The sequence below is a fragment of the Ambystoma mexicanum genome, chromosome 13 (assembly GCF_040938575.1).
Source record: "Ambystoma mexicanum isolate Mex_15411 chromosome 13, UKY_AmexF1_1, whole genome shotgun sequence".
Classification (NCBI taxonomy): Eukaryota; Metazoa; Chordata; class Amphibia; order Caudata; family Ambystomatidae; genus Ambystoma; species Ambystoma mexicanum.
In genome coordinates this window covers 149,410,695-149,424,615 of record NC_090938.1, presented here as the reverse complement: position 1 = coordinate 149,424,615, position 13,921 = coordinate 149,410,695, and positions in this window count along the sequence as shown.

Sequence of the window (13,921 nt, the reverse complement as noted above, 5' to 3'; positions counted from 1 at the left end):
GCAAACGGCAGGGATGGGTCAAGGAGCGTACGCGTTCGTCCTGACACACACACAATAGTGGGGCTCGCAGGCCCTTTTTACTACATTATGACGCGCTACTTGCGTCATTCCAAAAAGTTACCAAAAGAACCTATCGCCACTCTTGATTGGTTGCTCGAGTGGTGGGGTTAGTATAGTACGCATATAGAGAATGATATTAGTGGTTAAGATGTAGTCAGGTGGTATATCTGGGTTGTCCCTACAATTAGATACATAAGAATTGTTACATGAAGACCCCTGAGGATTGGCTAACGTTACTGACGTCTGAGATAAGAACCTCATGTTCTGATTGGTGCATCCGTGAGCTCCCCAGCCTGGGACCACCGTTGTTCCCAGCACACGGTGCACCTGTGGTTGCAACAGTGTTTCAATATGGGTACGTGCAGGCAATGTGAGGATTTATTCATAGGTGGGAGACTGACCGTTCCCACTGTAGCAGGTGTCCATTGAGCCTTTCAAGTGTGTCGGCCTGCGTCTCGTAGCGAGGTACCCAGACGCCTTTTCTCTCCTGGGTTTTGGCATCTCGTCAGGTTCGGCTTGGTCACGTGGGGAGGGACCGTGTTTGAGGCATAATTCTGCACAATTAATATTGTTTTTCCACTGTATGTCTGGTTTAATTTGCAGATATGATTTTAACATTGGTACGTGGAGTGCGAGGTTGCAACATCGTGCCTTTGAAGATTTGTTTCTTGACTGTGGGTTTGCAACATTACGACCTTGGCTGGTTGCTCCACTGGGTTCTTTCTGCAGGCTCAGCAACCTGACTTTTGCTTTGTTAATGTCCACGGGAACTCTTGCTTGAGGCCTACTTGGGCCTGGTGCACGAGTAATCCATTTAGTGCATGGATGCTTTAGGTTATAGTGGCATACAGTTTCATGGCCAGTATCGTGTTTCCATTATATCTCTCATGATGGTAACGGGTTTCAAGAGAAGCGTGAGCAAGCGTTATAAATGAGCTCATGGTGCGTCTTGCGTTTCTGCATTCTGAAAGCCTATGTAAAAATAATAAAGATGCACGTCCGTGAATAAGCCTGTCGCCTACGTCAGAGCACTGAGTATGTTCTTCGTGTAGATTGGTGTGGAAATGTTCAGCGTGTATAATAGTTCAGCGGTGCTTCCCGTTATCTAGGTCGTCATGGCATCTCTAACGATGTGTAGATTTCAGTCTAGTTGGTCCGTGCCGCAGGTGTCGGCATGGCCAGTGCGGGCTGTTGGGCAGGCAGATGGACACATCCGTATGTTTCTGTACCAGGGTATTTGGTCATCTGGTAAATGGGCAAACTCTTCTCGTGGCGGGTGTCTGGGCCGCGACCCTCTAGGCCAAGCGCGAGAGGTGAAGGACGGGAGTCTGGTTTTCCATTCTCCCACTTCACACCCCTGAAAGTTCAGAATATGTTAGCAGCCCAAAAAAGGCCTTAAAATACATGTTAGGCATGCAAAAATGTGGAAAACTTTGGAGGCCTAAAAAAGGGGTTTACAGGCATCCTAGACCCCCTAAAGTTCAGAAAATGTTGGTGGCCCAAAAACCGTGTCAGGGAGCTCTGGATGTCCCAAAAACATTTGCAGCCTGAAAGGGGCATTCACCTGCATCCTAGACCACTGAAATTCTGCAAAATATTTTTAGCACAAAAAATGCATCCTACACTCCTGAAAGTTCAGAAAATGTTGGCAGCCCAATAACTGTGCCAGAGAGCTCTGAATGTCCCAAAAACATGTGCACTCTGAAAAGGGCAATACACCGCATCCTAGACCCCTGAAATTGCAAAAAATATTTTTGGCATGAAAAATGCATCCTACACCCCTGAAAGTTCAGAATATGTAAGCAGCCCAAAAAAGGCCTTAAAATGCATCTTAGGCCTGCAAAAATGTTAAAAACTTTGGGGACCCAAAAAACAGTGTTTACAGGCATCCTAGACTCCCTAAAGTCCAGAATATGTTGGTGGCCAAAAACCGTGTCAGGGAGCTCTGAATGTCCCAAAAACATTTGCAGCCTGAAAGGGGCATTCACCCGCATCCTAGACCACTAAAATTCCCTAAATGAAAGTTGGCACGAAAAATGCATACTACACCCCTGAAAGTTCAGAATATGTTAGCAGCCCAAAAAAGGCCTGAAAATTCATCTAAGGCCTGCAAAAATGTTGAAATCTTTGGAGGCCCTAAAAAAGGGGTTTACAGGCATCCTAGACCCCCGAAAGTGCAGAAAATGTTGGTTGACCAAAAACTGTGTCAGAGAGCTCTGGATGTCCCAAAAACATTTGTAGCCTGAAAGGGGCATTAACCCGCATCCTAGACCACTGAAATTCCCAAAAATATTTTTGGCACAAAAAATGCATCCTACACCCCTGAAAGTTCAGAATATGCTAGCAGCCGAAAAAAGGCCTTAAAATGCATGTTAGGCCTGCAAAAATGTTGAAAACTTTGGAGACCCAAAAAAACGGGTTTACAGGCATCCTAGACCCCCTAAATTCCAGAAAATGTTGGTGACCCAAAAACGGTGCCAGGGAGCTCTGAATGTCCCAAAAACATTTGCAACCTGAAAGGGGCATTAACCCGCATCCGAGACCACTGAAATTCCCAAAAATAGTTTTAGCACAAAAAATGCATCCTACACCCCTGAAACTTATGAATATTTTAGCAGTGCAAAAAAGGCCTTAAAATGCATCTTAGGCCTGGAAAAATGTGGAAAACTTTGGAGGCCCAAAAAAGGGGTTTACAGGCATCGTAGACCGCCTAACGTCCAGAACATTTTCGTTCCCAAAAACTGTGCCATAGAACTCTGAATGTCCCAAAAACATTTGCAGCCTGAAAGGGGCATTAATCCGCACCCTAGACCACTGAAATTCCCCAAAAGAATGTTGGCACGAAAAATGCATACTACACCCCTGAAAGTTCAGAATATGCTAGCAGCCAAAAAAAGGCCTTAAAATACATGTTAGGCATGCAAAAATGTTGAAAACTTTGGAGGCCCAAATAAAAGGGGTTTACAGGCATCCAAGACCCCCTAAAGTCCAGAAAAGTTTGGTGGCCCAAAAACAGTGTCAGAGAGCTCTGAATGTCCCAAAAACTTCTGCAGCCTGAAAGGGGCATTAACCTGCATCCTAGACCACTGAAATTCCCAAAAATATTTTTGGCACAAAAAATGCATCCTACACTCCTGAAAGTTCAGAAAATGTTGGCAGCCCAAAAAAGGCCTTAAAGTGCATGTTAGGCCTGCAAAAATGCTGAAAACCTTGGAGGCCCTATAAAGGGGTTTACAGGCATCGTAGACCCCCTAAAGTCCAGAAAATGTTGGTGGCCCAAAAACCGTGTCAGGGAGCTCTGAATGTCCCAAAAACATGTGCAGCCTGAAAGGGGCATTAACCCGCATCCTAGACCACTGAATTTCCCAAAAAGAAAGTTGGCACGAAAAATGCATACTACACCCCTGAAAGTTCAGAATATGTTAGAAGCCCAAAAAAGGCCTTAAAATGCATTTTAGGCCTGCAAAAATGTAGAAAACTTTGGAGGCCCAAAAAACGGGGTTTTCAGGCATCCTAGGCCCCCTAAAGTCCAGAATATGTTGGTGGCCCAAAAACCGTGTCAGAGAGCTCTGAATGTCCCAAAAACATTTGCAGCCTGAAAGGGGCATTAACCTGCAAGCTAGACCACTGAAATTCCCAAAAATAATTTTGGCACAAAAAATGCATCCTACCCCCCTGAAAGTTCAGAATATGCTAGCAGCCCAAAAAAGGCGTTAACACACATCTTAGGGCTGCAAAAATGCAGAAAACATTGGAGGCCCAAAAAAGGGGTTTACAGGGATCGTAGACCCCCTAAAGTCCAGTAAATGTTGTTTGACCAAAAACTTTGCAAGAGAGCTCTGAATGTCCCAAAAACATTTGCAGTCTGAAAAGGGAAATACACCGCATCCTAGACCCCTGAAATTCCCAAAAATATTTTTGGCATGAAAAATGCATCCTACACCCCTGAAAGTTCTGAATATTTTAGCTGCCCAAAAAAGGCCTTAAAATGCATCTTAGGCCTGCAAAAATGTTGAAAACGTTGGAGGCCCAAAAAAAGGGGTTTACAGCATCCTAGACCCCCTAAAGTCTAGAAAATGTTGGTGGCCCAAAAACAGTGTCAGGGAGTTCGGAATGTCCCAAAAACATTTGCAGCATGAAAGGGGCATTAACCCGCATCCTAGACCCCTGAAATTCCCAAAAATATTTTTGGCATGAAAAATGCATCCTACACCCCTGAAAGTTCTTAATATGGTAGCAGCCCAAAAAAGGCGTTAAAATGCATCTTAGGCTTGCAAAAATGTAGATGTAGTAAACTTTGGAGGCCCAAAAAAGAGGTTTACAGGCATCCAAGACCCCATAAAGTCCTGAAAATGTTGGTGACCCAAAAACGATACCAGGGAGCTCTGAATGTCCCAAAAACATGTGCAGCCTGAAAGGGGCATTAAGCCACACCCTAGACCACTGAAATTCCCAAAAATAATTTTGGCACAAAAAATGCATCCTACACCCCTGAAAGTTCAGAATATGCTAGCAGCCCAAAAAAGGCGTTAACACACATCTTAGGGCTCCAAAAATGCAGAAAACATTGGAGGCCCAAAAAAGGGGTTTACAGGGATCGTAGACCCCCTAAAGTCCAGTAAATGTTGTTTGACCAAAAACTTTGCAAGAGAGCTCTGAATGTCCCAAAAACATTTGCAGTCTGAAAAGGGAAATACACCGCATCCTAGACCCCTGAAATTCCCAAAAATATTTTTGGCATGAAAAATGCATCCTACACCCCTGAAAGTTCTGAATATTTTAGCTGCCCAAAAAAGGCCTTAAAATGCATCTTAGGCCTGCAAAAATGTTGAAAACGTTGGAGGCCCAAAAAAAGGGGTTTACAGCATCTTAGACCCCCTAAAGTCTAGAAAATGTTGGTGGCCCAAAAACAGTGTCAGGGAGTTCAGAATGTCCCAAAAACATTTGCAGCATGAAAGGGGCATTAACCCGCATCCTAGACCCCTGAAATTCCCAAAAATATTTTTGGCATGAAAAATGCATCCTACACCCCTGAAAGTTCTTAATATGGTAGCAGCCCAAAAAAGGCGTTAAAATGCATCTTAGGCTTGCAAAAATGTAGATGTAGTAAACTTTGGAGGCCCAAAAAAGAGGTTTACAGGCATCCAAGACCCCATAAAGTCCTGAAAATGTTGGTGACCCAAAAACGGTGCCAGGGAGCTCTGAATGTCCCAAAAACATGTGCAGCCTGAAAGAGGCATTAAGCCACACCCTAGACCACTGAAATTCCCAAAAATAATTTTGGCACAAAAAATGCATCCTACACCCCTGAAGGTTCAGAATATGCTAGCAGCCGAAAAAAGACCTTAAAATGCATGTTAGGCATGCAAAAATGTTGAAAACTTTGGAAGCCCAAAAAAGGGGTTTACAGGCATCCTAGACCCCCTAAAGTTCAGAAAATGTTGGTTGAGCAAAAACTGTGTCAGAGAGCGCTGGATCTCCCACAAACATGTGCAGCCTGAAAGGGGCATTAACCTGCATCCTAGACCACTGAAATTACCAAAAATATTTTTTGCACAAAAAATGCATCCTACACCCCTGAAAGTTCTCAATATTTTAGCAGCCCAAAGAAGGCCTTAAAATGCATCTTAGGCCTGCAAAATGTTGAAAACTTTGAGACCAAAAAAGGGGTTTACAGGCATCCAAGACCCCATAAAGTCGAGAAAATGTTGGTCACTCAAAAACGGTGCCAGGGAACTCTGAATGTCCCAAAAACATTTGCAGCCTGAAAGGGTCATTAACCCGCATCCTAGACCACTGAAATTCCCCAAAAGAATGTTGGCACTAAAAATGCATCCTACACCCCTGAAAGTTCTGAATATGTTAGCAGCCCAAAAAAGGCGTTAAAATGCATCTTAGGCCTGCAACAATGTTGAAAACTTTGGAGGCCCACCAAAGAGGTTTACAGACATCCAAGACCCCATAAAGTCCAGAAAATGTTGGTGACCCAGAAACGGTGCCAGGGAGCTCTGAATATATCAAAAACACGTGAAGACTGAAAGGGGCATTAACCCGCATCCTAGACCACTGAAATTCCCCAAAAGAATGTTGGCACGAAAAATGCATACTACACCCCTGAAAGTTCAGAATATGTTAGCAGCCAAAAAAAGGCCTTAAAATACATGTTAGGCATGCAAAAATGTTGAAAACTTTGGAGGCCCAAAAAAGGGGTTTACAGGCATCCAGACCCCCTAAAGTCCAGAATATGTTGGTGGCCCAAAAACCGTGTCAGGGAGCTTTTGGATGTCCCAAAAACATGTGCAGCCTGAAAGTGGCATTAACCTGCATCCTAGACCACTGAAATTCCCAAAAATATTTTTAGCACAAAAAATGCATCCTACACTCCTGAAAGTTCAGAAAATGTTGGCAGCCCAAAAACTGTGTCAGAGAGCTCTGAATGTCCCAAAAACATTTGCAGTCTGAAAAGGGCAATACACCGCATCCTAGACCCCTGAAATTCCCAAAAATATTTTTGGCATGAAAAATGCATCCTACACCCCTGAAAGTTCTGAATATTTTAGCTGCCCAAAAAAGGCCTTAAAATGCATCTTAGGCCTGCAAAAATGTTGAAAACGTTGGAGGCCCAAAAAAAGGGGTTTACAGCATCCTAGACCCCCTAAAGTCCTGAAAGTGTTGGTGACCCAAAAACGGTGCCAGTGAGCTCTGAATGTCCCAAAAACATGTGCAGCCTGAAAGGGGCATTAACCTGCATCCTAGACCACTGAAATTCCCAAAAATATTTTTGGGCACAAAAAATGCATCCTACACCCCTGAAAGTTCTGAATATGCTAGCAGCCGAAAAAAGGCCTTAAAATGCATCTTAGGCCGGCAAAAATGTTGAAAACTTTGGAGGCCCAAATAAAAGGGGTTTACAGGCATCCAAGACCCCCTAAAGTCCAGAAAAGTTTGGTGGCCCAAAAACAGTGTCAGAGAGCTCTGAATGTCCCAAAAACTTCTGCAGCCTGAAAGGGGCATTAACCTGCATCCTAGACCACTGAAATTCCCAAAAATATTTTTGGCACAAAAAATGCATCCTACACTCCTGAAAGTTCAGAAAATGTTGGCAGCCCAAAAAAGGCCTTAAAGTGCATGTTAGGCCTGCAAAAATGCTGAAAACCTTGGAGGCCCTATAAAGGGGTTTACAGGCATCGTAGACCCCCTAAAGTCCAGAAAATGTTGGTGGCCCAAAAACCGTGTCAGGGAGCTCTGAATGTCCCAAAAACATGTGCAGCCTGAAAGGGGCATTAACCCGCATCCTAGACCACTGAATTTCCCAAAAAGAAAGTTGGCACGAAAAATGCATACTACACCCCTGAAAGTTCAGAATATGTTAGAAGCCCAAAAAAGGCCTTAAAATGCATTTTAGGCCTGCAAAAATGTAGAAAACTTTGGAGGCCCAAAAAACGGGGTTTACAGGCATCGTAGACCCCCTAACGTCCAGAACATTTTCGTTCCCAAAAACTGTGCCATAGAACTCTGAATGTCCCAAAAACATTTGCAGCCTGAAAGGGGCATTAATCCGCACCCTAGACCACTGAAATTCCCCAAAAGAATGTTGGCACGAAAAATGCATACTACACCCCTGAAAGTTCAGAATATGCTAGCAGCCAAAAAAAGGCCTTAAAATACATGTTAGAAATGCAAAAATGTTGAAAACTTTGGAGGCCCAAATAAAAGGGGTTTACAGGCATCCAAGACCCCCTAAAGTCCAGAAAAGTTTGGTGGCCCAAAAACAGTGTCAGAGAGCTCTGAATGTCCCAAAAACTTCTGCAGCCTGAAAGGGGCATTAACCTGCATCCTAGACCACTGAAATTCCCAAAAATATTTTTGGCACAAAAAATGCATCCTACACTCCTGAAAGTTCAGAAAATGTTGGCAGCCCAAAAAAGGCCTTAAAGTGCATGTTAGGCCTGCAAAAATGCTGAAAACCTTGGAGGCCCTATAAAGGGGTTTACAGGCATCGTAGACCCCCTAAAGTCCAGAAAATGTTGGTGGCCCAAAAACCGTGTCAGGGAGCTCTGAATGTCCCAAAAACATGTGCAGCCTGAAAGGGGCATTAACCCGCATCCTAGACCACTGAATTTCCCAAAAAGAAAGTTGGCACGAAAAATGCATACTACACCCCTGAAAGTTCAGAATATGTTAGAAGCCCAAAAAAGGCCTTAAAATGCATTTTAGGCCTGCAAAAATGTAGAAAACTTTGGAGGCCCAAAAAATGGGGTTTTCAGGCATCCTAGGCCCCCTAAAGTCCAGAATATGTTGGTGGCCCAAAAACCGTGTCAGAGAGCTCTGAATGTCCCAAAAACATTTGCAGCCTGAAAGGGGCATTAACCTGCAAGCTAGACCACTGAAATTCCCAAAAATAATTTTGGCACAAAAAATGCATCCTACCCCCCTGAAAGTTCAGAATATGCTAGCAGCCCAAAAAAGGCGTTAACACACATCTTAGGGCTGCAAAAATGCAGAAAACATTGGAGGCCCAAAAAAGGGGTTTACAGGGATCGTAGACCCCCTAAAGTCCAGTAAATGTTGTTTGACCAAAAACTTTGCAAGAGAGCTCTGAATGTCCCAAAAACATTTGCAGTCTGAAAAGGGAAATACACCGCATCCTAGACCCCTGAAATTCCCAAAAATATTTTTGGCATGAAAAATGCATCCTACACCCCTGAAAGTTCTGAATATTTTAGCTGCCCAAAAAAGGCCTTAAAATGCATTTTAGGCCTGCAAAAATGTTGAAAACGTTGGAGGCCCAAAAAAAGGGGTTTACAGCATCCTAGACCCCCTAAAGTCTAGAAAATGTTGGTGGCCCAAAAACAGTGTCAGGGAGTTCGGAATGTCCCAAAAACATTTGCAGCATGAAAGGGGCATTAACCCGCATCCTAGACCCCTGAAATTCCCAAAAATATTTTTGGCATGAAAAATGCATCCTACACCCCTGAAAGTTCTTAATATGGTAGCAGCCCAAAAAAGGCGTTAAAATGCATCTTAGGCTTGCAAAAATGTAGATGTAGTAAACTTTGGAGGCCCAAAAAAGAGGTTTACAGGCATCCAAGACCCCATAAAGTCCTGAAAATGTTGGTGACCCAAAAACGGTGCCAGGGAGCTCTGAATGTCCCAAAAACATATGCAGCCTGAAAGGGGCATTAAGCCACACCCTAGACCACTGAAATTCCCAAAAATATTTTTGGCACAAAAAATGCATCCTACACCCCTGAAGGTTCAGAATATGCTAGCAGCCGAAAAAAGACCTTAAAATGCATGTTAGGCATGCAAAAATGTTGAAAACTTTGGAAGCCCAAAAAAGGGGTTTACAGGCATCCTAGACCCCCTAAAGTTCAGAAAATGTTGGTTGAGCAAAAACTGTGTCAGAGAGCGCTGGATCTCCCACAAACATGTGCAGCCTGAAAGGGGCATTAACCTGCATCCTAGACCACTGAAATTACCAAAAATATTTTTTGCACAAAAAATGCATCCTACACCCCTGAAAGTTCTCAATATTTTAGCAGCCCAAAGAAGGCCTTAAAATGCATCTTAGGCCTGCAAAATGTTGAAAACTTTGAGACCAAAAAAGGGGTTTACAGGCATCCAAGACCCCATAAAGTCGAGAAAATGTTGGTCACTCAAAAACGGTGCCAGGGAACTCTGAATGTCCCAAAAACATTTGCAGCCTGAAAGGGTCATTAACCCGCATCCTAGACCACTGAAATTCCCCAAAAGAATGTTGGCACTAAAAATGCATCCTACACCCCTGAAAGTTCTGAATATGTTAGCAGCCCAAAAAAGGCGTTAAAATGCATCTTAGGCCTCCAACAATGTTGAAAACTTTGGAGGCCCACCAAAGAGGTTTACAGACATCCAAGACCCCATAAAGTCCAGAAAATGTTGGTGACCCAGAAACGGTGCCAGGGAGCTCTGAATATCCCAAAAACACGTGAAGACTGAAAGGGGCATTAACCCGCATCCTAGACCACTGAAATTCCCCAAAAGAATGTTGGCACGAAAAATGCATACTACACCCCTGAAAGTTCAGAATATGTTAGCAGCCAAAAAAAGGCCTTAAAATACATGTTAGGCATGCAAAAATGTTGAAAACTTTGGAGGCCCAAAAAAGGGGTTTACAGGCATCCAGACCCCCTAAAGTCCAGAATATGTTGGTGGCCCAAAAACCGTGTCAGGGAGCTCTTGGATGTCCCAAAAACATTTGCAGCCTGAAAGTGGCATTAACCTGCATCCTAGACCACTGAAATTCCCAAAAATATTTTTAGCACAAAAAATGCATCCTACACTCCTGAAAGTTCAGAAAATGTTGGCAGCCCAAAAACTGTGTCAGAGAGCTCTGAATGTCCCAAAAACATTTGCAGTCTGAAAAGGGCAATACACCGCATCCTAGACCCCTGAAATTCCCAAAAATATTTTTGGCATGAAAAATGCATCCTACACCCCTGAAAGTTCTGAATATTTTAGCTGCCCAAAAAAGGCCTTAAAATGCATCTTAGGCCTGCAAAAATGTTGAAAACGTTGGAGGCCCAAAAAAAAGGGTTTACAGCATCCTAGACCCCCTAAAATCCTGAAAATGTTGGTGACCCAAAAACGGTGCCAGGGAGCTCTGAATGTCCCAAAAACATGTGCAGCCTGAAAGGGGCATTAACCTGCATCCTAGACCACTGAAATTCCCAAAAATATTTTTGGGCACAAAAAATGCATCCTACACCCCTGAAAGTTCTGAATATGCTAGCAGCCGAAAAAAGGCCTTAAAATGCATCTTAGGCCGGCAAAAATGTTGAAAACTTTGGAAGCCCAAAAAAGAGGTTTACAGGCATCATAGACCCCCTAAAGTCCAGAAAATGTTGGTTGACCAAAAACTGTGTCAGAGAGCTCTGAATGTCCCAAAAATGTTTGCAGACTGAAAGGGGCATTAACCCGCATCCTAGACCACTGAAATTCCCAAAAATATTTTTGGCACAAAAAATGCATCCTACACCCCTGAAAGTTATGAATATTTTAGCAGCCCAAAAAAGGCGTTCAAACGCATCTTAGGCCTGCAAAAATGTTGAAAACTTTGGAGGCCCACCAAAGAGGTTTACAGACATCCAAGACCCCATAAAGTCCAGAAAATGTTGGTGACCCAAAAACGGGGCCAGGGAGCTCTGAATATCCCAAAAACATGTGCAGATTGAAAGGGGCATTAACCCGCATCCTAGACCACTGAATTCCCAAAAATATCTTTGGCACAAAAAATGCATCCTACACCCCTGAAAGTTATGAATATTTTAGCAGCCCAAAAAAGGCCATAAAATGCATCTTAGGCCTGGAAAAATGTTGAAAACTTTGGAGGCCCAAAAACGGGTTTACAGGCATCATAGACCCTCTAAAGTCCAGAACATTTTCGTTCCCAAAAACTGTGCCATAGAACTCTGAATGTCCCAAAAACATTTGCAGCCTGAAAGGGGCATTAATCCACATCCTAGACCACTGAAATTCCCCAAAAGAATGTTGGCATGAAAAAGCATACTACACCCCTGAAAGTTCAGAATATGTTAGCAGCTAAAAAAAGGCCTTAAAATACATGTTAGGCATGCAAAAATGTGGAAAACTTTGGAGGCCCAAAAAAGGGGTTTACAGGCATCCTAGACCCCCTAAAGTCCAGAATATGTTAGTGGCCCAAAAACTGTGACAGGGAGCTCTGGATGTCCAAAAAACATTTGCAGCCTGAAAGGAGCATTCACCTGTATCCCAGACCACTGAAATTCCCCAAAATATTTTTAGCACAAAAAATCCATCCTATACTCCTGAAAGTTCAGAAAATGTTGGCAGCCCAATAACTGTGCCAGAGAGCTCTGAATGTCCCAAAAACATTTGCAGTCTGAAAAGGGCAATACACCGCATCCTAGACCGCTGAAATTGCCAAAAATATTTTTGGCATGAAAAATGCATCCTACACCCCTGAAAGTTCTTAGTATGGTAGCAGCCCAAAAAAGGCGTTAAAATGCATCTTAGGCCTGCAAAAATGTTGAAAACTTTGGAGGCCCAAAAAAGGGGTTTACAGGCATCCTAGACCCCCTAAAGTCCAGAATATGTTGGTGGCCCAAAAACCATGTCAGGGAGCTCTGAATGTCCCAAAAACATTTGCATCCTGAAAGGGGCATTAACCCGCATCCTAGACCACTGAAATTCCCCAAAAGAAAGTTGGCAACAAAAATGCATCCTACACTCCTGAAAGTTCAGAAAATGTTGGCAGCCCAAAAAAGGCCTTACAATCCATCTTAGGCCTGCATAAATGTTGAAAACTTTGGAGGCCCAAAAAAGGGGTTTACAGGCATCCAAGACCCTGTAAAGTCCAGAAAATGTTGGTGACCCAGAAACTGTGTCAGAGAGCTATTAATGTTCCAAAAACATGTGCAGCCTGAAAGGGGCATTAACCCGCATCCTAGACCACTGAAATTGCCAAAAATATTTTTGCCACAAAAAAATGCATCCTACACCCCTGAAATTTCAGAATATGAAAGCAGCCCAAAAAAGGCCTTAAAATGCATCTTAGGCCTGCAAAAATGTTAAAAACTTTGGGGGCCCAAAAAACAGTGTTTACAGGCATCCTAGACTCCCTAAAGTCCAGAATATGTTGGTGGCCAAAAACCATGTCAGGGAGCTCTGAATGTCCCAAAAACATTTGCAGCCTGAAAGGGGCATTCACCCGCATCCTAGACCACTAAAATTCCCTAAATGAAAGTTGGCACGAAAAATGCATACTACACCCCTGAAAGTTCAGAATATGTTAGCAGCCCAAAAAAGGCCTGAAAATTCATCTTAGGCCTGCAAAAATGTTGAAATCTTTGGAGGCCCTAAAAAGGGGTTTACAGGCATCCTAGACCCCCGAAAGTCCAGAAAATGTTGGTTGACCAAAAACTGTGTCAGAGAGCTCTGGATGTCCCAAAAACATTTGCAGCCTGAAAGGGGCATTAACCCGCATCCTAGACCACTGAAATTCCCAAAAATATTTGTGGCACAAAAAATGCATCCTACACCCCTGAAACTTATGAATATTTTAGCAGTGCAAAAAAGGCCTTAAAATGCATCTTAGGCCTGGAAAAATGTTGAAAACTTTGGAGGCCCAAAAAAGGGGTTTACAGGCATCGTAGACCCCCTAAAGTCCAGAACATTTTCGTTCTCAAAAACTGTGCCATAGAACTCTGAATGTCCCAAAAACATTTGCAGCCTGAAAGGGGCATTAATCCGCACCCTAGACCACTGAAATTCCCCAAAAGAATGTTGGCACGAAAAATGCATACTACACCCCTGAAAGTTCAGAATATGCTAGCAGCCAAGAAAAGGCCTTAAAATACATGTTAGGCATGCAAAAATGTTGAAAACTTTGGAGGCCCAAAAAAGGGGTTTACAGGCATCCTAGACCCCCTAAAGTCCAGAATATGTTGGTGGCCCAAAAACCGTGTCAGGGAGCTCTGGATGTCCCAAAAACATTTGCAGCCTGAAAGGGGCATTAATCCGCACCCTAGACCACTGAAATTCCCCAAAAGAATGTTGGCACGAAAAATGCATACTACACCCCTGAAAGTTCAGAATATGCTAGCAGCCAAGAAAAGGCCTTAAAATACATGTTAGGCATGCAAAAATGTTGAAAACTTTGGAGGCCCAAAAAAGGGGTTTACAGGCATCCAAGACCCCCTAAAGTCCAGAAAAGTTTGGTGGCCCAAAAACAGTCTCAGAGAGCTCTGAATGTCCCAAAAACATGTGCAGCCTGAAATGGGCATTAACCCGCATCCTAGACCACTAAAATTCCCCAAAAGAAAGTTGGCATGAAAAATGC